General features: G+C 41.0%; 1 protein-coding gene across 2 annotated transcripts in view; it reads left to right on the top strand.

Moving 5' to 3' along the window:
* LOC100876665 (uncharacterized) overlaps nt 1-27,087 on the top strand; it is a 157,046-nt gene that overhangs the window by 89,354 nt on the left and 40,605 nt on the right. The window contains exon 2 of one of the 2 annotated variants that reach the window (XM_012292940.2): nt 5,882-6,018. The exons of the other annotated variant lie outside the window; for it this stretch is intronic. The gene's annotated coding sequence lies outside the window, so the exon portion shown is untranslated. The remainder of the gene's footprint in view (nt 1-5,881; nt 6,019-27,087) is intronic. 2 annotated transcript variants of the gene reach the window in all.

Here is a 27,087-nt window from a genome sequence, read left to right as displayed (position 1 = left end):
ACGCGTGGTATTCCAACGCGTGGTATTTCAACGCGTGGTATTCTAACGCGTGCTATTCTAACGCGTGGTATTCCAACGCGTGGTATTCTATCGCGTGGTATTCCAACGCGTGGTATTCCATCGCATGGTAATCCAACGCGTGGCAATCGAACGCGTGGTATTCCAACGCGTGGCAATCGAACGCGTGGCAATCGAACGCGTGGTATTCCAACGCGTGGTAATCCAACGCGTGGTAATCCAGCGCGTAGTGATCGCACGCATAATAATCCAGCGCATGGTAATCTAACGCATAGCAATCCTCAATAAACTACCAATTTTACCTCAGTATTCCATCATCCATTCTGACGAGCCTAATGCGTACTATTAAATAAAGGTACCGGAATACACAGCGTTCGTTATCGCGGCAATTCGCAGGATGGTTAAAGAAGCGAATCGCGCAAAGAAATCCGTTTTTCCGGAAATTCAATTTTTCAATTTTGATCAAACCCGTTCGCATAGTAATAACGGTCGAGTCGCGATGCAATTTCCGGGCGAAAATAGGTTAAGTGTAACCCGCGTAAACTGAATCGACAGATTTGTTGTTTCGTCGCGATTTACCGGCGGCCTCGGTCGCGCACCACCCTTGTGTACGTTTCTACCGTGAACACGCGACACGTGAAATAACAGACGAGAAACCACCTGAATCTCGAGTTGTTATTATGTCACGCTGGTTTAAACTTCTAACTAGTTGCCACTCGCTCGAAACCTCGAGAATGAGCTTTCACGAAGGAGTTGAGGAAAGGAAACAGAGCTTTCTGGAGAAAAAATAAAGGCGGACTCTGGTTCACGTAACTAGGATTCTTTTCTGAAGTCCTCTCTTTACTAGATTTACTTGACTGCACTTCTCAATGACTGTTTGGTGGATGGAAATTTATGTAATCGATTTGGAAATTTAAGAGCTCAGGAAATTTAGGATTTTATTTCAGGGTGGGATGTTTGGTAGATTTATTTAAATTTGATCCACCAATAGTTTGATCGAATAGCAGGTTTGATGAGAGTATAACAGCTTGGATAATTAGAACCTTGCTAATATGAAGATATGTTAATGTTAAGAATTGTATGTTTAAGAATTTTGAGCGGTTCTAAATTGAACACTCGAGTATCTGAGATCTGACAATTCGATCGTTTAACCTAGAAACAAACTCGAAACTTACAAAGTTAAAAAAAGTCCCAACGAAGAACCTACGTCAGCGCGAGCACCGTAACATCCTAGATCTAGTGATTTCTTATTCTCCCCGCGAAGCAGTACTGCAGAACGTTTGACAAAATGAAAACTGGAAATATACAAGTAGAAGCACGTCGAGTTTCGATTGAAATTTCTCCCTACGTATAACCATTTCCGTCGCTTCGGAATCGTTTCGATCCAAAGGAGTTCTTTTTAGGTGGAACATATCGAATCGAACGTCGAGCCGGTATAAATATATCGATGGTAATTCGGATACGGACCAATGGAAACGTATGGAGAGGTCGTGTGTCAATGGACGCGCACACGGTAGCCACGGGGACCGTCGATGGAACACTTGAAACGGATTTTCAGCGGAGCGCACGATGTAGTTAAAACGGCGACGACAGCTTTTAATTGGGGCTAGGATGCCAACTGATATATTGGAATTAATCGTAAAGCTTGGTCTGGCTAACGAATGAACGGAGAAAGAGCTATCGAATTAGATCAGTCAACGAATAATGGAAGAATCGATACGATGCTTTCCATTCGGCGCCATTGGCGGACATGTTTTTCTTCTTCCCTGTGTGCGCGTGTGTGCACGGTTTATACAACTTCCATGCTGTATAATCCTCTTTCGGAATAAACGATTTCATTGGCGAAAAATTATCAACACGAAAATTTTTCCCCCGGTACGATTCGCGAGTGTACGTGCGCGATAAATTCGGCGAATTAGGTTCAAAAATCGAACCATTCGAAACGTTCTAAATTTTCACCTGAAAACGATGGAAGTCGTTAAACGGCGATTAAAATGAAACAGCTGGCTGAAATTATTCAGAATTATAACGTTAACAGATTTCACGATTTTCGATGCTACGATTTATAATTAATGCATGTGCCGGCTATTTACTTGGTCCGCGATAGCAATACGTTTTCTCGCGGTGTTTTATGCAGGCCGTCAATAAAATATTTCCTGCAAACGCGGTAAATTGTTTAATTGGTAAACGGAGCCGGAGCTCGACAGATTCGATTAAAATTTGAAAATCCCGCGCTTACGGCTGACAGTGTGTCACGACCGTCTGGCTTCGCCGCATCTGTCTGCGAATCTTGGGGCTTGAGAACTCGATGATTTGGCGATTTAGGGATTTGCCATGATTTGGTAATCTAGAGTGTCGATGGTTTGGAATTTGGGAAATTGAAGGTTCATCTGGAGGCTGATTTAGAGGATGATTCGACAATTCAGGGATTTGAAGGTTGAGAAATTAGGGATGTTAGAGTTAAGAATAAGACTGTGGGAATTTGAGGATTTATAGGATTGAAAATTTGAGAATTAGAGGATTTGGAATTGCAGGGTTAAGAATTTGATAATTTAGGTTTGATAGCACTTGATAGAATAGAGAAGAGGTGTTTTACTTTGCACTTGTTTTCGACGAAAGGAACTTGCCCGAGTGCACTTTCTCGCAAGTACTACTTATACGAGTATTCAAATCCTAGAATATTCAAATATCCCAATATCCAAATATCGAGATATTCCAATATGGGAATATCCAAATATCGGAATATTCCAACGCGAATATTGGAATATTTCAATAGGAGTGGATGCAAAGACTGAAATATTTAAATATCATAACGTACCAACACGGGAATACCGATAAATATTCTAAATATCAACTTTCCTATAAGCAGTAACATTCTTATCACAATCGAATCAAATAACTTTACCCAAAAACTCACAAGTCCTTCAGAAAATTTGGAACAATTCACGAAAGTACATTGATCTTGTACCTGTATCCACGCGCTGGATTACCATGCGTTGGATTACCATGCGTTGGATTACCACGCGTTGGATATCCACGCGCTGAATTACTATGCGTTGAATATCCACGCGCTGGATTACCACGCGTTAGATTAGCACGCGCTGAATTACTACGCGTTGAATTGCTATGTGTTGAATTACCACGCGTTGGATTACCACGCGTGAAATTACTACGCGATGGAATTACTCCGCATGGAATTACCACGCGTCGAATCACCACGCGTGGAATTTCTACGCGATGGAATTACTACGCATGGAATTACCACGCGTGGAATTACTACGCGATGGAATTACTGCGCATGGAATTACCACGCGTGGAATTAATACGCGATGGAATTACTACGCATGGAATTACTACGCGATGGAATTACTACGCGATGGAATTACTACGCATGGAATTACCACGCGTGGAATTACTACGCATGGAATTACCACGCGTGGAATTACTACGCATGGAATTACCACGCGTGGAATTACTACGCGATGGAATTACTGTGCATGGAATTACCACGCGTCGAATCACCACGCGTGGAATTACTACGCGATGGAATTACTACGCGATGGAATTACTACGCATGGAATTACTACGCATGGAATTACTACGCATGGAATTACCACGCGTGGAATTACTACGCATGGAATTACCACGCGTGGAATTACTACGCGATGGAATTACTGCGCATGGAATTACCACGCGTCGAATCACCACGCGTGGAATTACTACGCGATGGAATTACTACGCGATGGAATTACTGCGCATGCAATTACCACGCGTCGAATCATCACGCGTGGAATTAATACGCGATGGAATTACTACGCATGGAATTACCACGCGTCGAATCACCACGCATGGAATTACTACGCGATGGAATTACCACGCGTTGAATATCTACGCGCTGATTTACCACGCGTTGAACTACCGCGCGCTAGATATCCTAGCGCTGAATTACTACGCGTTGAATTGCTACGCGTTGAATTGTTATGCGTTGAATATCCACGCGCTGCATTACTACACATTGTATATCCACGCGCTGGATTTGTACTCGATCAATGAACTCACACTCACCACTTTAATAAAACAATCTAAATTAAATATCTGTGTAATCATAAGACTACAACTCCAAATAGAAGATGTATCCAAAATTTAACAAAGAAAAAATTTCTTAAACTTTCCAAATCGAAAATTCTGCTAATACAAAAGTGACGAGTGTAAAGGTTTAACCTAACCTAACCAAATTTCTGTTTCGACCAGCAACTGCTTCGGATTTCGCATACAAAGTAGCTCCTTTAAAAGGCGTCGTAATAATAGCTTACGAGTCGCAATTAAGTGCAAATACAAGCGATAGGACCCGTGCGTTCGGGGTTGTCGAAGATAGAACGGACAGCGTGGTCGAGGAGTTGGGCGAAAAGGGGATGTCGAGGGTGAAGGGGTTAGGTTATAAGGAAGAGGATCGAGAGAAAGCGACAGAGAGGATAGTAGCGAGGAAGGCGGATCGGAAATTGCTTCGAGCATGCTCGCTCACAATAATACCCGTGCTCGTGTACGTGGGCACAGAGTTTGGTTTACGTGTGCACTCGACGGGCACGTGTACGTGCACGAGCACCACCGATACCGGAGAGGGGATAAGAACAAAGCCAACGGCAAATGACAGCAGTAATTTTCGCAAACTGTTGTGGGATGCGCGCTGAGGCATTCAAGGTATCGCGGCATCGTTGCCGCCATTCGAAACGCTACCTTCTACTTTACTCTTTCTCCTATTCTACTCGCGATTTTACCACCTTTCTTATTTATGCACTTTCATTGTTCGATGCTGAGCGCTTCGATATGCTCGGTTATGGGGAATGTCCTTTCTTATTCGGACGGCTACAAATAAAATACCTTGTTCCAAGCTTTGTTTCGGGGACTCACAAATTACCTAATTTTCTAATTACTGAAGTCTTTGATATTTAAAGTAGTACAAACAGACTTTCACCTTCTGGATCTATTCAGAACATCATTTGAACAAGCATGCCATTAAGAACAATTATTCTTATATTCAGAATGTTTGTATATTGTCAAGTCCTCCAAGTATCAAGTACCAAGTATAATTCTCCAAGTATCAAGTTCCTAACCTAACCATTCTTATATTCAGAAGTTTGCTTATTGTCAAGTCCTCCAAGTACCAAGTACCAAGTATGATTCTCTAAGTATCAAGTTCCTAACCTAACCATTCTTATGTTCAGAAAATTGCATATTGTCAAGTCCTCCAAGTACCAAGTACCAAGTATAATTCTCCAAGTACCAAGTTCCTAAATCGTCCACCTCCAAGTACCAAGTTCCTAAATCATCCACCTCCAAGTTTCCGTGTCCCAAAATTTTTCTACAGTCAATCCCAAATCTCAAGTTCCCAATTGTGCAACACCCAACTTCTCAAATTTCAAATACCCAATCTCCAAATCCTCAAATCCTCACATCAAAATCACAAAACCTATATCACCACATCCTCAAGATCCCAGCTCCCCAAATTCTCTAAACATATAAATTTGCAGCTAGCATTCGCGAAATCCCTCAGTCTCCCCTATCTCGCAAAATCCGCGCACCTCTAAGTCCTCCAAGTTGTCGAAATCGTAAAGTTCCCAATTAATGATATTCCCATTTGAAATCCCATTTTGACCCGCATCAAGCTCGAGATGGATTCTGGTATCATGAATGGACTCGCGAGCATAAGACACGAAGAGAGCGCGGGAGCAGGAGGGTGATTAGTTGGCGTGTAGTACAATTATTGCAGAATTAAAGCGGCCTCGAGGGAGGGCGGTTTAGCGAATTACGCCGTGCTCGAAACGATTATTGCCGCATTAATTTCGTTGTATGCGCCTTGTTGCAGGTCCGAGAGGCGCGGAATAATTCGGAGCAACGACTTCCCTCGCTTCCTTCCACGAAAACGGCCTCCTATTATTAGGCTGCCGTTGAATACCAGACGACCGCAATAAGCAGGACCACCAGTCTCTTAAAAAAAGACAAGTATGTATACCTATATACATATTGTATATGTATATGTATGTACCTTTTTCTTCGAGCGTAGTTCCTTTCTTTGTTTCCTCTATGCTAGGTCGTTTCTTTTTTATTATCCTCCTTGGTCCGCTGTGTACCTTTCGCGCGGAGGTCCACCGTCTGTCTCGTTAACTCTAGCCTCTCGCAGGTTAGATGCTGCTGTTCGACGCTAAAATATTCTCCACGAATTCCTTTATTTCTACGCTAGACCGTGTGAAATAACAAGCTCCGGAAATATATATATTCGACCTCCGGCTACTGCTCGGAATTATTAACAAGGCCAACGAGCGCGATCTCTGACCGCCGCTCTCATATATTATTTTGACGGATATTAAATACGCACCTTCGCGAAAACAATTCTTTGTCACGGACAAAAACCTCCGATCGTACACTTTATCGTAGATCCAATTTTGATCGAAGCAATGTTAAGGTTCTTCGAGTTTCGAGAAATTTGCGATTTCAGAAATTGTCTGTAAGTACAATTCGGTTGAAAATGTAGCATGTAGATTAAAATACAAACGCGAGGGAATAATTTAGTAATACAAAGGTGAAAATATCGGAGAAACGGAAGGCGGAATGTAACGATAAGATCTCGATTTCCAGCGCGAAACCGCATAACATTTATTCAAAACGAAATGGGGGTAGCTGATCAGAGCGCGGGGATTACGCGTGCGTAGACGCGAGAACGGCAGTTTCGCGCAGTTATGCAACGCGTAGTAATTCGACGCATGGTAATTCGGTGCGTGGTGATTCCACGCGTAGTAATTCCAACGCGTAGTAATTCTAACGCGTAGTAATTCCATGCATGGTAATTTGGCGCGTGGTGACTCGACGCGTGGTAATTCCAACGCGTAGTAATTCCACGCGTGGTAATTCCATGCGTAGTAATTCCAACGCGTAGTAATTCCACGCATGGTGATTTGGCGCGTGGTGACTCGACGCGTGGTAATTCCAACGCGTAGTAATTCCACGCGTGGTAATTCCATGCGTAGTAATTCCAACGCGTAGTAATTCCACGCATGGTGATTTGGCGCGTGGTGACTCGACGCGTGGTAATTCCAACGCGTAGTAATTCCACGCGTGGTAATTCCATGCGTAGTAATTCCAACGCGTAGTAATTCCACGCATGGTGATTTGGCGCGTGGTGACTCGACGCGTGGTAATTCCAACGCGTAGTAATTCCACGCGTGGTAATTCCATGCGTAGTAATTCCAACGCGTAGTAATTCCACGCGTGGTGATTTGGCGCGTGGTGACTCGACGCGTGGTAATTCCAACGCGTAGTAATTCCACGCGTGGTGATTCGGCGCGTGGTAATTCCAACGCGTAGTAATTCCACGCGTGGTAATTCCATGCGTAGTAATTCCAACGCATAGTAATTCCACGCATGGTAATTCGGCGCGTGGTAATTCCATGCGTAGAAATTCCAACGCGTGGTGATTCGGCGCGTGGTAATTCGACGCGTGGTAATTCCATGCGTAGTAATTCCAACGCGTAGTAATTCCAACGCGTAGTAATTCCACGCGTGGAAATTCGGCGCGTGGTTATTCCATGCGTAGAAATTCCAACGCGTGGTGATTCAGCGCGTGGTGATTCGACGCGTGGTAATTCCAACGCGTAGTAATTCCACGCGTGGAAATTCGGCGCGTGGTTATTCCATGCGTAGAAATTCCAACGCGTGGTGATTCAGCGCGTGGTGATTCGACGCGTGGTAATTCCAACGCGTAGTAATTCCACGCGTGGAAATTCGGCGCGTGGTTATTCCATGCGTAGAAATTCCAACGCGTGGTGATTCGGCGCGTGGTGATTCGACGCGTGGTAATTCCAACGCGTAGTAATTCCACACGTGGTAATTCCACGCGCAGTAATTCCATCGCGTAGTAATTCCACGCGTGGTAATGCAACGCGTGGTAATCCAATGCGTGGTAATCTAGCGCGTGGTAGTCCAGCACGTTGTAATCCAGCGCGTGGTAATCCAGCGCGTAGATATTCAACGCGTAGTAATCCAACGCGTAATAATCCCGCACGTAGATATTCAACGCGTAGTAATCCAGCGCATGGATATTCAACGCGTGGTAGTCGAACGTGTAACTAACCAACGCGTGGTAATCGAACATGTAACTAACCAACGCGTAATAATCCAGCGCGTCGTAATCCAACTTATACCAATCGTCAATAAAGTAAAAATACCACTATTGCATCGTCCATTCTGACGAACTTATTTAGTAATAAAATGGTGAGAATATGGGAGAAACGGAAGGCGAAACGCAACGATAAGATCTCGATTTCCATCGCGAAACCACATTACATTTATTCAAAACGAAATTGATTACAATTCCGCAATCTCTGTTCGCCGGCTCGCTCCTGTCCTGTTATTCTCTTCCGAATCGCCCCGTGAACTCCTCGCCAGCAAGATTCACAAAAGCGGTACAAACTGCGTTAACGGCGATAATGGGCGTAGTAAATAAGCAAGTGCAGGCCAAATTATAGCTGCCTTCCATCCACCACCAGCATCGCCACCACCTCTTTTCCAGTACTCCTGTTTAGGGGAGCGGAGGGAGGGGTCTACAGCTGCTGAAACCACTTAACTTAACGAATCCCGCGGATAAAGGGTTACGCTTGGCCGCACAAAGGAGAACACTCGAAAAAATATAATTAAATGCTTTATTCATAACTCTCGTTCGGCCGTGGCTCTTCTTGCTCGTCTCTCTACCACCTCCCTTCGCTCGGACCCTTCCTTCCTTTTTTTTCCATTCTTTCTTTTTCGGGGCTAGAGGCACGTGCACACGGATGCAAATAAATGTAAAGCAATTGTTCCGCGTAGTCCGGGAAATGCGGACAAACGAGCACGTCAGCGTTTTACGTTATTACCTGCGGGAGTCGCAGGTGTAGGGACAGAAATTCGTCAGAAAAGTAGCTGCGACCCCGAATAATCGTGACTGGGATACGGAGGATTTCTGTGGTACTCGGTCACTTAGCTATTTGCATACATAGTTCTGATAACATTTAACCGGCTGATTTTTATATCCTTTAACTTACAACGAATAAGCGTGATAAATCTATAGGGTGAATAGTACATATCAGGGACTGGGTCAAACATGAAAATTAAATCGCAAGGCAAGGGGTTAAAAATCGACACCGTACAAGTTGAACGAGCGAGAAAGATTAAACTAGCGAATTAATTGATATCCGAGTTTCGATGAAATTCCGGTCCATATTTGTAGCTTATACAATAGAGAGAACAGAGAGATAGGTGTGCATCCAATAACGACACGGAGTTAGGAAGTTGCGAAATAGAAAAAAAGAGAAGAAAAAAATCGTGGGTAGATCCCGGTGAATATCAGGGTTAACTATTCCGGGCTCTTTCAGCGCCCACACTCCTCTTTTCAGGCTGCCGGTCGAAATTACGTTTTCGAGTCACTTCACCCAACGAGATTTGCCTATGCATCGAAACAGGGAGAGGGAACTTCACCACCCTCTATCGGCAGAGAATTTTTGCAATACACTTTTGAATAGCCGCCATTGCTTGTGCTCGACTGAGCCGAGCTTTTCATCGGGACACACAGAGAGACAAACGCGGTTGCTGCGAGAAAGATGGCACACCGGAAAGGGGACGAAGACAGACAGACAGAGCCAGGGGGTGGAAAACGGTGAGTCGGAGCGATAACTATTCCCTCCTGGAACTGCTCGTTCGCTTGTTGCCTGTAGGAAGAAAAGCTGTTCCGGTGCAAATTGAACGGCACCGTCGAGTATATAATTTGCACGTGACGAATTTGTTACCGTACTAGCTACCCGTTTTCACGGACTTGTCGATCGAGTTTCTCTCTGTTGTCGCGTCAAATTGATTCTACAGTTCCGATTAATTTCACGGGACAAACGGAAACCGTCCTTCGCTATTCTCCGTTTATCGAAGAATTAGACGCGGATACCGATTTTCTGCGACTTTCGCGGCCACCATTTTTACGACACAGAGGCGTCACGATCGCTTCCTATCTTTCAAGGGTTCAACCACACTGTAGTTTCACGCGTGGTGACTCGACGCGTGGTAGTTTCGACGCGTAGTAATTCCACACGAGGTAATTCCATGCGCAGTAATTCCACGCATGGTAATTCCATCGCGTAGTAATTCCACGCATGGTAATTCCATGCGTAGTAATTCCACGCGTGGTGACTCGGCGCGTGGTGACTCGACGCGTGGTAATTCCAACGCATAGTAATTCCACGCGTGGTAATTCAGCGCGTGGTAATTCCAACGCGTAGTAATTCCACGCGTGGTAATTTCAACGCATAGTAATTCCAAGCGTGGTAATTCGGCGCGTGGTAATTCCAACGCGTAGTAATTCCACGCGTGGTAATTCCAACGCATAGTAATTCCACGCGTGGTAATTCAGCGCGTGGTAATTCCAACGCGTAGTAATTCCACGCGTGGTAATTCCAACGCGTAGTAATTCCACGCGTGGTAATTCCAACGCGTAGTAATTCCACGCGTGGTAATTCGGCGCGTGGTAATTCCAACGCGTAGTAATTCCACGCGTGGTAATTCCAACGCGTAGCAATTCGGCGCGTGGTGATTCGACGCGTGGTAATTCCATGCGTAGTAACTCCAACGCGTAGTAATTCCACGCGTGGTAATTCGGCGCGTGGTGACTCGACGCGTGGTAATTCCAACGCGTAGTAATTCCACGCGTAGTAATTCGGTGCGTGGTAATTCCATGCGTGGTAATTCCATGCGTAGTAATTCCAACGCGTAGTAATTCCATCGCGTAGTAATTCCACGCGTGGTGATTCGACGCGTGGTAATTCCATGCGCAGTAATTCCATCGCGTAGTAATTCCACGCGTGGTAATTCGGCGCGTGGTAATTCCAACGCGTAGTAATTCCACGCGTGGTAATTCCAACGCGTAGCAATTCGGCGCGTGGTGATTCGACGCGTGGTAATTCCATGCGTAGTAACTCCAACGCGTAGTAATTCCACGCGTGGTAATTCGGCGCGTGGTGACTCGACGCGTGGTAATTCCAACGCGTAGTAATTCCACGCGTAGTAATTCGGTGCGTGGTAATTCCATGCGTGGTAATTCCATGCGTAGTAATTCCAACGCGTAGTAATTCCATCGCGTAGTAATTCCACGCGTGGTAATTCGGCGCGTGGTAATTCCATGCGCAGTAATTCCATCGCGTAGTAGTTCCACGCGTGGTGATCCAACGCGTGGTAATTCAACGCGTGGTAACCCGACGCGTGGTAATGCAACGCGTAGTAGCCCAACGCGTGGTAATCCAATGAGTGGTAATCCAATGCGTGGTAGTCCAACGCGTGGTAATCGAATGCGTGGATATTCAACGCGTAGTAATCCAACGCATAGTAATCCAGCGCGTAGATATTCAACGCGTGGAGTTCGCAGAATACTCCGTTGTACTTCGTTGCTTTAATAACACGTAAAATTTTGTATAATCTCAGTTTTGTACAATTTAATTCCACGTTTTAGTTTGTGCAATCAAGTTTCACACTCCGGGTTTGTACGATTTAATATCACGTTCCAATTTTGTACAATTTAATTTCTTGCGCCAGCTTTGTTCAACTTGATTCTACATTTAACTTTGTTACATTTTTTGGTCGAAAGACCACGTCTCTCTGCTGTGAATTAATTAATCCTTTTCGCGTCGACAATTATTCCGTAATTGTATAAATTATTTAAAGAATATGTTCTTTTTGAATTCTGTAAGTAACGCATTTATGACAAGAGTTCGATATTCGAGTTAAAAATCAGATATTTTAGGATATACGCTGCACGTAGTTAGGTGATTTTGAAGTTCCGCTCTTTGCTGTCCTGTCAATCGGATAGAAAGTTGAAACTTGGCAGTAATTGTTTCGCCGCAAGCCGTGAAACAACGTGGCATAAGTGAAATTCAGTTTAGGTCAGTTATCCCGGTGGAAGTTGGGTTATCGTCGCTGGAGCCCGTACGTATTACGTCATTCGCGAAGTGGAAGCGAGGAGGACACCGATAAAAAGAGCAGCTCCATTCGAAAGGGAAAAAAAGGAAGGAATTAAATGAACGAGGGTAGAAAAGACGGGTGGAAACGAGATAAGACGTACATAGAGGGTCTTAGTCGCACGCGCTCCGTTATCGAACGAAAATGTCGGCGCGAGAAAGAGGGATGGCGAGCGAAAGAGACGGACCGATTCGTCGAAAAGAGTGGAAACGATGAAAATACTGGGCGAAGCTGCGCTGCCAACGAAACTGGCGTGATTCCAATGAACGTGGAGAAAGAAAGGGAACGAAATACACACAGGTACATGTCGCGACACAAAACGGGTCCAGTCATTCTCGAAATAGGCGGCTGGAATGTCAGTAAGCGATAGAAAGGGAGAGAGACGCGGAGAAAGAATAAGAAGAAGCTTTTCTACCTATCCGTAGCTGGTTCGCTCTTCTTGCTGCCTTCTTGATTCTCCGTTCTTTATAATACGAGCGAGCAAAGGAAGGAAAAGGCCACCCATGTCTCTCTAGGCCGGGATCTTGGAAGGCGATGAGCACAACCAGTCAGCACAAAGGAGAGGAGAACGACAAGCACGACAAGCGGGCCACCGAGAAAGATACCGATGCCATTTAATAGCTTACCTCAGAACGTTTTAGATAATGACTGGCCGGACCTCGAAGTGCCTTCTTTCGTTTGATGCAGACCGGAGAACCGCTCTTTCGACTTCGCCGGGGAACACGAGCGGGAGAGGAACGAGAACACCGTCGGGATATGGACGGATGAAAAGGAAGGATGAGTGCACCTGGTGGCGCGCACTCCACGATCTAGACGATCGACGCTTGTATTAAACGGAACGCTTGCTACCATTCTTTTCTCCTTTTTATGGACGCCTGCTCGACGGACTGAAAAGTATAACGTGATTGGAAAAGCCGGGTTAATTGCGGACTGTTATTATTTCATCGACGTTGTTCGCTACTCTTTTTTATCCTTTCTATGCTGCTTTACGTTCTACCTTATAGACGCGGCGATATAACGAGGTTACATATCAAGCGTGTTAACACTGAAACCGGTCAAATGATCGCTCTACGAGTTTCTTATTAGGTACACATTTTGTTAGAGTACATTCTTTAAAATCAGCAGTGATTTTCATCAAAATAAAAAATAGATGTGTGTCTATTTTTTAACTCCTTTAAACGACTACGAGTACATTTAACACTAAACTAGCGACATATAATGTGTACTTGATTTAAAATTAAAAAATAGGTACACGTTTTGTCAGAGTATATTCTTTAAAATCAGCAGTGATTTTCATCAAAATAAAAAATAGATGTGTGTCTATTTTTTAACTACTTTAAACGACTACGAGTACATTTAACACTGAACTACCGACTACTTGATTTAAAATTAAAAAATAAATAAGCAAACGAAACATAAATTAGTACACACATTTATTCTTTATCTTAATGAAAATCAATTCTGATCTCAACAAAATGTACTTCAACAAAATGCATACCTTTTAATAAGAAACGTTTAAAGGAGTCGAATTTAAATTTTGGAAAGTTAAATGAAATACGATATTACTAAATCTACCGGCATACAATGCGTACTTAATTTGAAATAAAAAATGAAGTTAGAAAATAAATAAGCAAACGAAACATAAATTAGTACACACATTTATTCTTTATCTTAATGAAAATCAATTCTGATTTCAAGAAATGTGCTTCAACAAAATGTGTACCTTTTAATAAGAAACTTGTGGAGCGGTCATTCGGTAGTTTTAGTGTTAAAAAAATTTGTTAATAGCGTAAAATCGTGAACGGGAACCATGACACGAAATAAATGGAGAGACCGGTAATTTGTAAAAATCAAATACAGAGGTCCAGAAGTGATTTATAATCCGCCAGAAGGTACATAGAAAAATAAAAGATGGCGACAAGAGTGACCGGCCGACGTTTCGTTTGACACAGTTTCTAACGCGTTTTTGAAGCAGCCAGGCGAGACAGCGAATTCGTTGAAGTGAGAAACTGGGTTTTTAAGCGGAAAACAAATAAAAAGAGAAAAGCTCACCGCGCTAGAGAGATGTTTCTCGCATTCATTTGAATTGAAGCGCCGTGTCTGAATAGCGGAAAACGGTAAAAAAAGATTCAGGTTCGCAATAGCGGTTAACAAAGTTGTCCCCTGACGAATCAAGGATTTATCTAGTAGATTAGTGTTCGTTTCGGATGAAATTTTGATAATTCAACCCGTACGTTTTTATCCCCTTTTTTCTGCCGTTTCTTTCCTCTTCTCTTTTTTTTTTTATTCGGAACACGTAATACTTTTCACGTACCCGTACAGCGGTCCAATCGAAATTGCAACTGGAGGCGACATCTGGCAATTCTGACGAATTGTGTTTGACAGGAGGAGGGTACGACCAACAGAATCGTTCGTATTTTCTCGTGTATTTACGCCGAGTGACGTATCAATGAGTTATTAAGTTCTTGTCTAAAACGTCAGTCATTTGAAAAATTGTTGCGATCGAATTACACGCTTCTTGAATTATGTTCATTTTTATTTACCGTTCAAAATGGGATTTCGCGTGACGTTATTCGACGTCACCAACCGCAAAATACTCTCATGACGATTTTAATTTAACTAACTCGCTTATCCAATTACAGATTCGTTCATCGTGAATTATTTTGTTAAATAGCGCGAAGCAAAATAACACGGTCGAAATTATTATAAATTGGTGCGTGTTGTACCATTTTGTAAGTAATATAACGGAATTTCATTTACATTCCAGAGCAAATAGAGCAATTATCTCGTGTGAGAAATTAGACGCGTTACACGCGCGTGACGTTCATTGCGAACGCGTTGAAGTCTAATCAAAATATTCATGTAAATGTTTCATTTTCATTCAGCCGACGATATCAATTCGTGATTCGACTGTGCAGTTACAATATTGTAACTCGCTGTTAGCCGACAAAAACATAGTGCTTTATCGTTGGACGAAAAAATAACAGTACGTGATCTGCGGTTCACCGCTTTGCGACAAAAACTAAGAACCGCGTAATTTGCAATTTGCCGGCGACGTAAAAAACGTCTTACGTCTGTTAAAAAAGGCGGGGTAATTGACCTGTGCAATCGCATAACTTCACGTTAGCGCGGTTCGCGTTAGACTTAACGCGCTTTCAAGTATCGCTGGTGAAAACGTGGTATTATGCGATTTACGAGAGTTGAGGTGTTGGGTGATTTAATATCTTGTTTATGTTGTAATTAAGTGGTGGAAAGTGGAGATTTTTGGATCTTTGGAAAGTGGGGACTTTTGGGGATTTTTGGTGGGTTTGGGATTTTTGGATCTTTGGAAAGTGGGGACTTTTGGGGATTTTTGAAATTTGGGGATTTGGGAATTTGGAGATTTGAGAATTTGAGTGTTTCAGAAATTGGGATATGTGGAATTTGGGATATGTGGGAATTGGGATATGTGGGATTTGGGATATGTGGGATGTGGGATGTGTGGAATCTGGGATGTATGGAATTTGGGATATGTGGGATTTGGGACGTGTGAAATTTGGGATGTGTGGAATTTGGGATGTGTGGAATTTGGGATATGTGGGATTTGGGATGTGTGGGATTTGGGATATGTGGAATTTGGCATATGTGGGATTTGGGATGTGTGGGATTTGGGATATGTGGGATTTGGGATGTGTGGGATTTGGGATATGTGGGATTTGGGATATGTGGGATTTGGGATATGTGGAATTTGGCATATGTGGGATTTGGGATATGTGGGATTTGGGATATGTGGGATATGGGATGTGTGGAATTTGGGATGTGTGGAATTTGGGATATGTGGGATTTGGGATATGTGGGATTTGGGATATGTGGAATTTGGCATATGTGGGATTTGGAATATGTGGGATTTGGGATATGTGGGATTTGGGATATGTGGGATTTGGGATATGTGGAATTTGGGATATGTGGAATTTGGCATATGTGGAATTTGTCATATGTGGAATTTGAGATATATGGAATTTGTCATATGTGGAATTTGTCATATGTGGAATTTGTCATATGTGGAATTTGTCATATGTAGAATTTGTCATATGTGGAATTTGTCATATGTAGAATTTGTCATATGTGGAATTTGTCATATGTAGAATTTGTCATATGTGGAATTTGGGATATTTGTTGTTGGAAATCTGTGAATTAATTCCTCATGAAGATCCACAAACTCGTTACACCCACTAAACAATAAAAAAAGTGTCCAACTCTTAAATTACAGTAATCAGTCCCCAATCCACTGCTCCAAATAGATAACACTAAGAAGCATTGTGTTGAAATTCCTCAGAAAAACCGGTGCGTATCTCTGTTCCGACATAATAAGAGATACAAAGTATGTACAGTTATCTGAACGGAAGTGAGCATAACCATTTACGTCTGAGAGAAACTGCAGACACAAAATCATCAAGGCGAGTACGCTTGGTCGTTGATTGACGTCTAAAACAAACATCGTGTACAATAATTAGAAGCAATTTCCCCGGATGTTTTCTCCGTTTCCCACGCTGTATAATTAACCCTCGAACAATCCGTCACTTTACGGAATTAACGATTGTTGCAGTTTTGTAATCCTTTTTGTAATCAAAAGTAGGAGGTAAAATTGCGAACTGTAGTAATTAGTAGTTTGTACGATAAACGGGAATAAAAGTTAGCACGATTATTCATTTATCATCTGTGTTGCGTGAAAATCGGTGTGGACGATATCGTGACCTGTTATAATCCGCGCCGGGAGTATGTTAATGGAGCGAGATTCTTTTTCCCCCGTTCGGTTAAAGCACGAATATTCTTGGTTATTAAGGGCAGAAAATCGTGGCAGAAAGAAAAAAATACTTGTTCCAAGGTTTCCATCCCCCGTTTCAATCGTTTCGCTGTTCGTCACGTACCCTCGTTTTTCCGTCTAGTTTCATTTCTATGACTCCTCTGTTCCGTGGATAATCGCTGCTTAATTGTAACTCGATGTGTAATCTCATTTTGACTTCTCTGTAATAGGAACTCCTTTTCAGACTTTTCATTTCGCGTATTCGTTTCGTTAAGGTGTTACAACTCGGTAACGCGGAAAAAATCCTCAGGTCTTTATGCAATGAATTTGAAAATTCTTGCACTTTGATTCATCAGATCAGTCTGTGACATTAAAACTGACAAAGTCTAAATTTTGTGTCAATTTAATACCAATTGCTAATTGCGAGTAATTTGATTTGAACTCCAAATTAAAATATTTTAAAAATTCAAATAAAGATCACAGTGGAAGTACGAGAGAGATTTGTTCGACTACTGTAAAGGTTTAAAGAGATTTCGAATAAATTCCACAATTTTTAGAGACTTAAAATAATAAATGACACGGGGAATTAATATGATATCCCGATTTAAAATATGTTATAAATTGTATTCAGATGTACGCGTTAATGCGATGCGAAAAATTCGCTTCGTGTTCATAATCGCATCGGAAAGCAAAGCTTTTTCAACGTTGCCCCTCCATATTCAGACACATTCGTCATTCGCGCGTTTATCGCTACATCCATGGTTCGTGCATTTCGAGCGGAATTAAGTTGTCGCTAACTCAGAAATTTCATTTACATTTAGAATCAATTAACCTCGTGTTGCACTTGTTTCGATGTGGACTTCGGTGTACTGATTCGAGTCAGTTTCACTAATTATAATTCTCTTTGAAGATGTAATTGATAGTCTTGATACATTGACTACTGGTATCTGGATATATTGATGGTCCTCAAGTTCTGTAATTGTCAAGCACTGAAATTTACAAGTTTGCACTTTGAAGTTTTAAGTTAATAAATTTTTAAGTTCACACATTTTTAAACGCAAAGATTTGCAATTTCAATTATTCTAACCCTTTGCGCTCGAGAGGCGCCTAAGAGGCGCCATTCGATTTAATACAATAATTTAAAAGAAGTATTATTTAATTAATTCTATAACAGTGCTTATGTGATGTATAAACATAGTGAAATAGACAATAGTGGAAATTATTAGTAGAGAAATAATAACTTCAAAAGAAGTCATTTTATATTTTAATTAATATTTTAAAGTTGCTGTTTGCAAACAGTAAAATTATCTTCGAGTGCAAAGGGCTAACTTGTGAAGATTTCAAGTCTTAAAGATCCTAAACTTGAAGATAACAAATTGCAAAGAATACAAGCTCCAGAAATTACAAACTCCAATAATCGCAAAACCCAGGTTGCAAACTTTAAGTATCTCAAATCACAAGTATACCAAATATTTCAAATTTTGCAAGTTGGCAAGTCCATTAATTCTTACATCCCCAAATTCTTAGGTCCCCAACTTCTCCAATCCCCAATTTCTCAATTTTCCAACTTCTCAAACTCCCAATTTCTCAAGTCCCCAAATTTTCAAACCCCAACTTCTCAAATCCCCAATTTCTCAGTTTCCAAACTTCTCAAGTTCCCAACTTCTCAAGTTCCCAACTTTTCAAGTTCCCAACTTCTCAAGTTCCCAACTTCTCAAATTCCCAATTTCTCAAGTCCCCAAATTTTCAAACCCCAACTTCTCAAATCCCCAATTTCTCAGTTTCCAAACTTCTCAAGTTCCCAACTTCTCAAGTTCCTAACTTCTCAAATTCCCAATTTCTCAAGTCCCCAAATTTTCAAACCCCAACTTCTCAAATCCCCAATTTCTCAGTTTCCAAACTTCTGAAGTTCCCAACTTCTCAAGTCTCCAAATTCTCAAATCCCCAATTTCTCAAATCCCCAACTTCTCCAATCCCCAACCTCTCAAATCCCCAAATTCTCAAATTCCCAACCTCTCAAATCCCCAAATTCTCAAATCCCCAACTTCTCAAATCCCCAAATTCCCAAATCCCCAACTTCTCAAATTCCCAATTTCTCAAGTCCCCAAATTTTCAAACCCCAACTTCTCAAATCCCCAATTTCTCAGTTTCCAAACTTCTGAAGTTCCCAACTTCTCAAGTCTCCAAATTCTCAAATCCCCAATTTCTCAAATCCCCAACTTCTCCAATCCCCAACCTCTCAAATCCCCAAATTCTCAAATTCCCAACCTCTCAAATCCCCAAATTCTCAAATCCCCAACTTCTCAAATCCCCAAATTCCCAAATCCCCAACTTCTCAAATTCCCAATCTCTCAAATCCCCAAATTCTCAAATCCCCAATCTCTCAAATCCCCAAATTCTCAAATCCCCAAATTCTCAAATTCCCAACCTCTCAAATCCCCAAATTTTCAAATCCCCAACTTCTCAAATCCCCAAATTCCCAAATCCCCAACTTCTCAAATTCCCAATCTCTCAAATCCCCAAATTCTCAAATCCCCAAATTTTCAAATCCCCAACTTCTCAAATCCCCAAATTCCCAAATCCCCAACTTCTCAAATTCCCAATCTCTCAAATCCCCAAATTCCCAAATCCCCAACTTCTCAAATTCCCAATCTCTCAAATCCCCAAATTCTCAAATCCCCAATCTCTCAAATCCCCAACCTCTCAAATCCCCAACCTCTCAAATCCCCAAATTCTCAAATCCCCAACCTCTCAAATCCGCACCTTCTCAAATCCCCAAATTCTCAACTCCCCACCCCAAATCCCCGAACCCTAAATCCCCAAAATTCCCTAAAACCCCAAAATCCCAAAAATTCCCAAACTGTCCAAACTAAACTCATCCCACCGCATTATATCGCGCCGTTCAAACGCTCATCCCACCGAAACGTTCTCCATAACCATTAAAGTCCTGTCGTTTTCACGAGATTTTCGCGTCGCTTTTAACAATTTTTGTCTCGGAATTATCGTTACGTTACATCGTTATCAGTTACGATTATCGTCGACTATTTAACCGTCCTCCATATTCGTTCTTTTCTGAATTCATGAAATCGGAGCTTGGCTAATTGGCACGTTAATTACGAATCTAAGAGCTTACGTTTGCCTCTTTAAATCTTGTATTCTCCGTTAGCTGCTGGCTTTTTCATTCTGTCGACGGAGATCGTTCGGGGATTAAAAAAATTCGTTCGAAAACGTATTAAGGTAATTAGCGAATCGTAACGAGCAACGCGTGCGAAACTGTTTAGCCGCGAGCGTAAATGCTATTTGCACGTTGAGTCGCATTGCTAAGCAATTGAGTAGCTCCTCAATGAGCTTACGCTCGTATTATACTCGAATGCATAGCGGTAATTACTGTTATATGTATAACAGCTTGTCCACGAGTGGTGCTTCGTTTATTTGATTAGTTCGACGCGTCCGTTCGGCTGAAACAGGAACACATGTTTCCGCTGCTTTCAACCCTTTATTTCTTCCTTATTACGTTTCTCTCGCCTCTTTGTTTATATGGGCTGTCTCACACATTTATCCCCTGTCTGGTTAGTGAAACGGAGAACTTCCGGATTTTTCGAGTGCTGAGATCTTTTCAATCCTTACATTCTTTTATCTTCGAAACTTTAGATGTTTAAATATTTCTATCAAGTATTGGATTCTTAAATTATTAAATCCTAGAAGCCTAATCTAAACTATCCAATTTCTGAATTCTACAATTCTCAAATACCTAAATCTGCAAATCAATAAATCTAAAAATCCCCGAATCTTTGATCAAAATTCCTCAAAAGACCCCTCGATTTCAGAAAGATCACGTGGCACGCCATGAGAAATACGAAAGAAAACCGGAGCGACAAAACGAATGTTCGACACAGTCCATACGGTTAAGATTAAAAATTAACGAGTACGTAATAAGTGGCAACCGTCGAGGATAAAAGCGTCGACGGTGATTAAGGGAGGACAAAGCCTGGCAGCTATTTCGAGTAGATCTTTTTCCTTTCTTTTTTAATCATTCTCCGTGTACGACGCTCCCATCTGACGTGTTGAGTAATTCGTGAGAGGGAACAGAACGATTTTTTCGTACGGCGAAACGTGACGAAGCTAACGAAAATAGCAGCTTACAGAAGACAATAGCCCGTGACGACCCCAGGATCAACCCACAGAATTTTATAAGTACTCCTTTCGTACATGTAACGTCTTACATCTAAACTGTATTCTTAACGTGTTCGCATATGGTCACATTGACCGTGTCTTTGTTAGCTACTTTACAATTAAATTAATTTTAAAATCATTTGTTTGGTGCAGTCCCATAATGATTTATTGTAATTTTGCTTGAAGTAGAGTATCTTTAAAGCAATGATGGATAGACTCAGGAATAATTTTCTTGTATTATTGTGACTGGAATATGTTTAATATGTATAACTTATAAGAAGAATATATTTAATATATGTAACTTGTAACAAGATTAATTTAAAGTCTTCAAAAAATGACATAGTTAATGTTACATTTAATGTAACTTATAAGAAGACTATATTTATTATGTATAACTTGTGACAAGAATAATTTGAGGTCCTCCAAAATGTCACAATTAATATTACAGTGAATGTAACTTATAACAAGAGTATATTTAATGTGCATAACTTGTGACAAGAATAATTTGTGCTCCCCCAAAATGTCACAATTAATACTACAGTCAATGTAACTTGTATCAAAAATATATTTAATATGCATAACTTGTGACAAGAATAATTTGAAGTCCCCCAAAATGTGACAATTAATACTACAGTCAATGTAACTTATAACAAGAATATATTTAATATGCATAACTTGTGACAAGAATAGTTTGAGGTCCTCCAGAAATGTCACAATTAATACTACAGTCAATGTAACTTGTCACAAAAATAATTTGAGGTCCCCAAAAAGTTGTCATAATTAATGCTACACTCAGAGTAACTTATACCGAAAATGTATGTAACAAAATAACTAATAAAAAAAATAATTTGAGGTAAAAAACGAGCACCAAATAACGTCAAAATTTTCCCTTTGCGCATTGGACTAACAGAGCAACAAAGAGAATCAATAAATTCTTCTCGGCGTAGTTTATTAAATTTGTGCTTTGTCGATAAAAGGGGAGCAGAATTTTAATTGCAGCGTCCACGATTGTACTACTAAAAAGAGATCAATTAACTTGTTTCTGAGTCCTGATAAATAATGTTGAATGCAGAGATGCAACTGCGAGCAAGAAACGCATGGAAGTTTGGATTTTCGTAATATCTGTAAAAATAAAACTACGATAAACAGGAGGTTTTTAATAAGGAGGACAGTTTGGACTTGGTCGTTATTTTTTCGCATCGATTGCGTCCGTTGAACAGGAAATATTAATGAATGCCTGGCCTCCGGTGCATCGGAGAGACGTGTTTGTCCTCGTCGTTTCGTGACAATTAATTACCCTTGCAATTACGCGAAACGTTTTTGAATGCAAATATTGAAAACCGTATTTCAACGAACGATAAATTTCATCGAAAAAGTCCATTTTCTCGTTCGTCCATTATTTTATTCATTTATGTATGAAACACGTATTACTTTATGAAACACAGAGGCAACAAAAAAGCGTATAACAGGGACATATAAAATATTCGTAGATACAGGGCGATATGAAATTCAAAAATAAAAGTGCTGCTTTTTTTTGTTTTTCGAAAACGTAATTTTCGCTCCGATGATTCGACGAGACCGTCGCTTGCGGTTTTGCGCCGTTACGAGGTGAAAAATATTATCGAAGCACGAGAAGGAGAGATAGGAAACATGATTATCGGTTCCTGTAGATTAAAACGAAATAAAAGAACCAGACTAATGCTAACGAGAGAGCTCGAAAAACGTGTAATTGTGCGGAGAACGTTCTACAGGTCGTTTCAAAAGATGTTAACCTTTCGATCAATAACATTTTTCGTGCAACTAGTTTTTATGCAGTTCACCATCTTTGGGAGTTGTGAAATTTATGAATGTAGTTCTTTGGATAAATTTAGGAAGGTGGATATTTGGAAGTGTGATCATTTGGAGGTTTGAGAAATTTAATAATTTAAGGAGGTAGATGTTCAAGAGACTCGACTGTATATTTAAGAAATTGAATAGTTCAAGTGTAGGATCATTATAGAATTTGATGACGTGGAAACGGAAAACATATGACGTAGGAAGGAGAAATGTTTGATGGCCTAAGAATATAAGGATCTAAAAACATAAGAACATAAGAATATTTTTTTTATTTAAGCTTAAGTTCAACTCTCGTGAGAGAATTATAAAGCTGTACATTAAGAATATTATTGAGAATGTGATAATATGATGAGTCCCTAACTTCTCAAGTCTCTAGCTACTCGAGCCCCCAACTTCTCAAGTCCCCAACTTCTCAAGTTCCCAAATTCTCAAATCCCCAACTTCTCAAGTCCACAACTTCTCAAGTCCCTAACTACTCAAGTCCCCAACTTCTCAAGTCCCCAATTTCTCAAGTCCCCAACTTCTCAAGTCCCCAACTTCTCAAGTCTCCAACTTCTCAACTTCCAAACTTCTCAAGCCCCCAACTTCTCAACCCCCAATTTCTCAAGCCCCCAAGTTCTCAAATTCACAACTTCTCAACTCCCCAACTCCTGAAATCCCTAACTTCTCAACCCCCAAATTTCTCAAATCCCCAATTTCTCAAATTCCCAATTTCTCAAATCCCCAACTTCTCAACCCCCTAACTCCTGAAATCCCCAACTTCTCAACCCCCCAATTTCTCAAATCCCCAACTTCTCAACCCCCTAACTCCTGAAATCCCCAACTTCTCAACCCCCAATTTCTCAAATCCCCAACTTCTCAACCCCCCAACTTCTCAACCCCCCAACTTCTCAACCCCCCAACTTCTCAAATCCCCAACTTCTCAACCCCCGAACTTCTCAACCCCCTAACTCCTGAAATCCCCAACTTCTCAACCCCCAACCCCCCAAGAACCTAAGAATCCAGAAACCTAAGAATCCAAAAGCAAAAAAATTGAAAGATGAATTTAACAACAAAAAGAAAAATGACCCAACGACACAAGAAACAGTTCTTCTAAGAAGTCCAAATCGCAAAAAATAAAAGAAAAAGAATAACCATACGGTTTACGGTTTTTGTATGGAGGTGTACTCGTGGGTTTGGGACACGAGTATCCTCTTTGATGGGCGTCGTCGTTTGAGGGTGCAAAACTGTATACAAGATGAAGAAGCGGCGCCGCTTTGTGCGTACCTTCAGAGCTCTCCTACAATTAGACCAGCCCTCGTACTCATTTTTTGGTGTTCTCTCTCGCGCACCTTTCTGTTCTAGCAGAGGATGAAAGATCGAAAGGAAAGAAAACGTGTAGGTACGGGTCGTGAGAGCGAAGAAAACGATGAGAAACGATTCCAAGAAGAAGACGCAGACGTCTGGCTGGATACGTTTCGCCAGAAATTGCGACATATAGGCCGCATACTATCACCTAACCTCTGAATGTCTGTGCGTGTGGAATCGATACAAGAGTACAGGCTCTTGCTTTTCCTTTCGTAAGAGTAGTATAAATATATTTGGAAATTTGGGAAATTGAGAAGGACATATGTGAGAGATATGTGGGAGATGCAGGACATATGTGGGAGATATGGGACATATGTAGAATTTGGGAGATGGGACATTTGGTAGTGGCAAATTTGGGAAGGTGGGAATTTGAAGTTACTCAGACTCTTTTCCTTTTGTAGGAGTAGTTAAATGTATTTGGAAATTGTTGTTTGGAAATTTGGGAAATTAAGGACATATGTGGGAGATATGTGGGAGATACAGGACATATGTGGAAGATATGGGGCATATGTAAGATTTGGGAGATGGGACATTTGGTAGTGGCAAATTTGGGAAGGTGGGAATTTGAAGTTTTATGAATTTGCTAAATTATAAGAGTTGGGAATTATTATTTTATTAAATTCTTAGATCTCTATATATTTAAAGTGGTATGTTTTAGCTCTTGAATTCCTCTATTTCTACATTCTTGAATTACAGGTCTTGAAGTTTCTAGGTTTCCAATTTCTGTATCTCTAGTTTCTCAAGTACCCAACTTCTCAAGTCCCCGAACTTCTCCTCAAGGTCCTCAACTCCTCAAATTCCAAATTCTGACATCTCCAAATTCTAACTTGACTAATTTCTCAAATCTCCAATTTCTCAAGTCCCCAACTTCTCATGACCCCAACTTCTCAAAACCTAAATTCTAACGTCCCTAATTTTTTAAGTCCCCAACTTCTCAGGACCCCAACTTCTCAAATCCCCAATTTCTCAAACCCCCAACTTCGCAGGACCCCAAATTCTCAAATTCCCAATTTCTCAAGACCCCAATTTTTCTAACCCCCAATTTCTCAAACCCCCAAACTCTCAACCCCCCAATTTCTCATATCCCCAATCTCTCAAACTTCCAATCTCTCAAATCCCCAATCTCTCAAATCCCCAATCTCTCAAACCCCCAACTTCTCGAATTCCCAATTTCTCAAGTCCCCAATTTCTCAAACCCCCAATTTCTCAAATCCCCAATCTCTAAAATCCCCAATCTCTCAAACTCCCAATCTCTCAAACCCCCAATCTCTCAAATCCCCAATCTCTCAAACCCCCAACTTCTCGAATTCCCAATTTCTCAAGTCCCCAATTTCTCAAACCCCCAATTTCTCAAATCCCCAATCTCTAAAATCCCCAATTTCTCAAACCCCCAATCTCTCAAACCCCCAATCTCTCAAATCCCCAATCTCTCAAACCCCCAACTTCTCGAATTCCCAATTTCTCAAGTCCCCAATTTCTCAAACCCCCAATCTCTCAAACCCCCAATCTCTCAAACCCCCAATCTCTCAAACCCCCAATCTCTCAAACCCCCAATCTCTCAAACCCCCACATTCTCAAATTCCCAAATTCCCAAGTCCCCAAATCCTTAAATTTCCAAGTCCCTAACTTGCCACCTCCCCAAATCCTCAAATCCCAAAATTCTTCAACTTCAAAATCCTCAAATTGCAACTCTCCCAATCCCCAAATCCCGAAGTTCATAAATATCTAAATTTCCATATCCCAAATCCCCAAATCCTCAAATCCCAAATAGTCAAATCTCCAATGATTAATACTCCGATTATGGGAGAATTGTTATTATTCTGTATAAATGATCGATAAACACGAAGAGATGAATTTAGTGAAATCGCGATGCGATATCCTGGAACTCCCTCGATTTTGTTTGAATCGACGCAAACTGCGTTTGATCATTACAGTTTACTCGCGATATTGTAAACACTATCGCTCGATGGATTGCTTGTCCGAATGCTTCTACGTGATGATGGTTGTTAATTTATCTGTTAGCGTTCGATCAAATACGTGCAAACAGTCCATTGACGACGATTTAACAGTTCGCTTCGAAAAGCTGTCTCATAATCATTCTATGATCCAAACTTTTATGTGATAAATTTTGTACTTCCTTTTTTCAATTTTTATGTACTTTACTTTTGCCACCTCTTTTGTGCTGAACATAATGGACATTTATGAAGCTGATAATCTACCGAACAATGTTTCAACTTGTAGAAAATTAATTACAACAATATTTTATTGCGAATGTACTCCACATTTCAGAAAGATAACATAATTATACACAGCTCATAATTTAGTTACGAGTTTAATAACATTGTTATACACGAATAAAAATCATTTATTTAGTATAAAGTTATTAAAGTTCATTCATCAGAGTTATTCAGTCTTTTATCGAGGGCATCTGATTAATTAATACTCGAGCTGGTCAAAATGGTTTCAGGTTTCTGTTTCAAAACCGTACCTTTGTAAAACTGTCATGTTTCGTTGAGATGGAGAATATACTTCATCGGTAATTATTTATTTTTGCATCAGTCAGTGTGCATTTAACATCGGTTCTAGACATGAATCGCCTCGGAGCGTCGCATTTATCAATTATTTGCCTCCGTTATGAACAAAAGCTCCTCCATATTTTAACCTCTTGCACTATTTATTTAGCGAGTCAGATAAAACTAGGTAATCGCTGCAATGTTGAAACAGACAGAGTTTAAATTTCAATTTGGTATTACCGAAACTGCTTCGAAATTAGCAATATCCCACTTCTTTGATTAAAGACAGAGGAGATCCGAAAGTAATCATTTTTACGGTTGACTGAACTGTTTAGTGAAAAGAAGTGTACAGGGTGTTTCATAAGTGGTAACTCTCTGAAATGGAGGGTTGCTGATTCT

This window comes from Megachile rotundata, chromosome 3, assembly GCF_050947335.1.
Source record: "Megachile rotundata isolate GNS110a chromosome 3, iyMegRotu1, whole genome shotgun sequence".
Lineage (NCBI taxonomy): Eukaryota > Metazoa > Arthropoda > Insecta > Hymenoptera > Megachilidae > Megachile > Megachile rotundata.
This window is presented reverse-complemented; position numbering and strand designations above follow the sequence as displayed.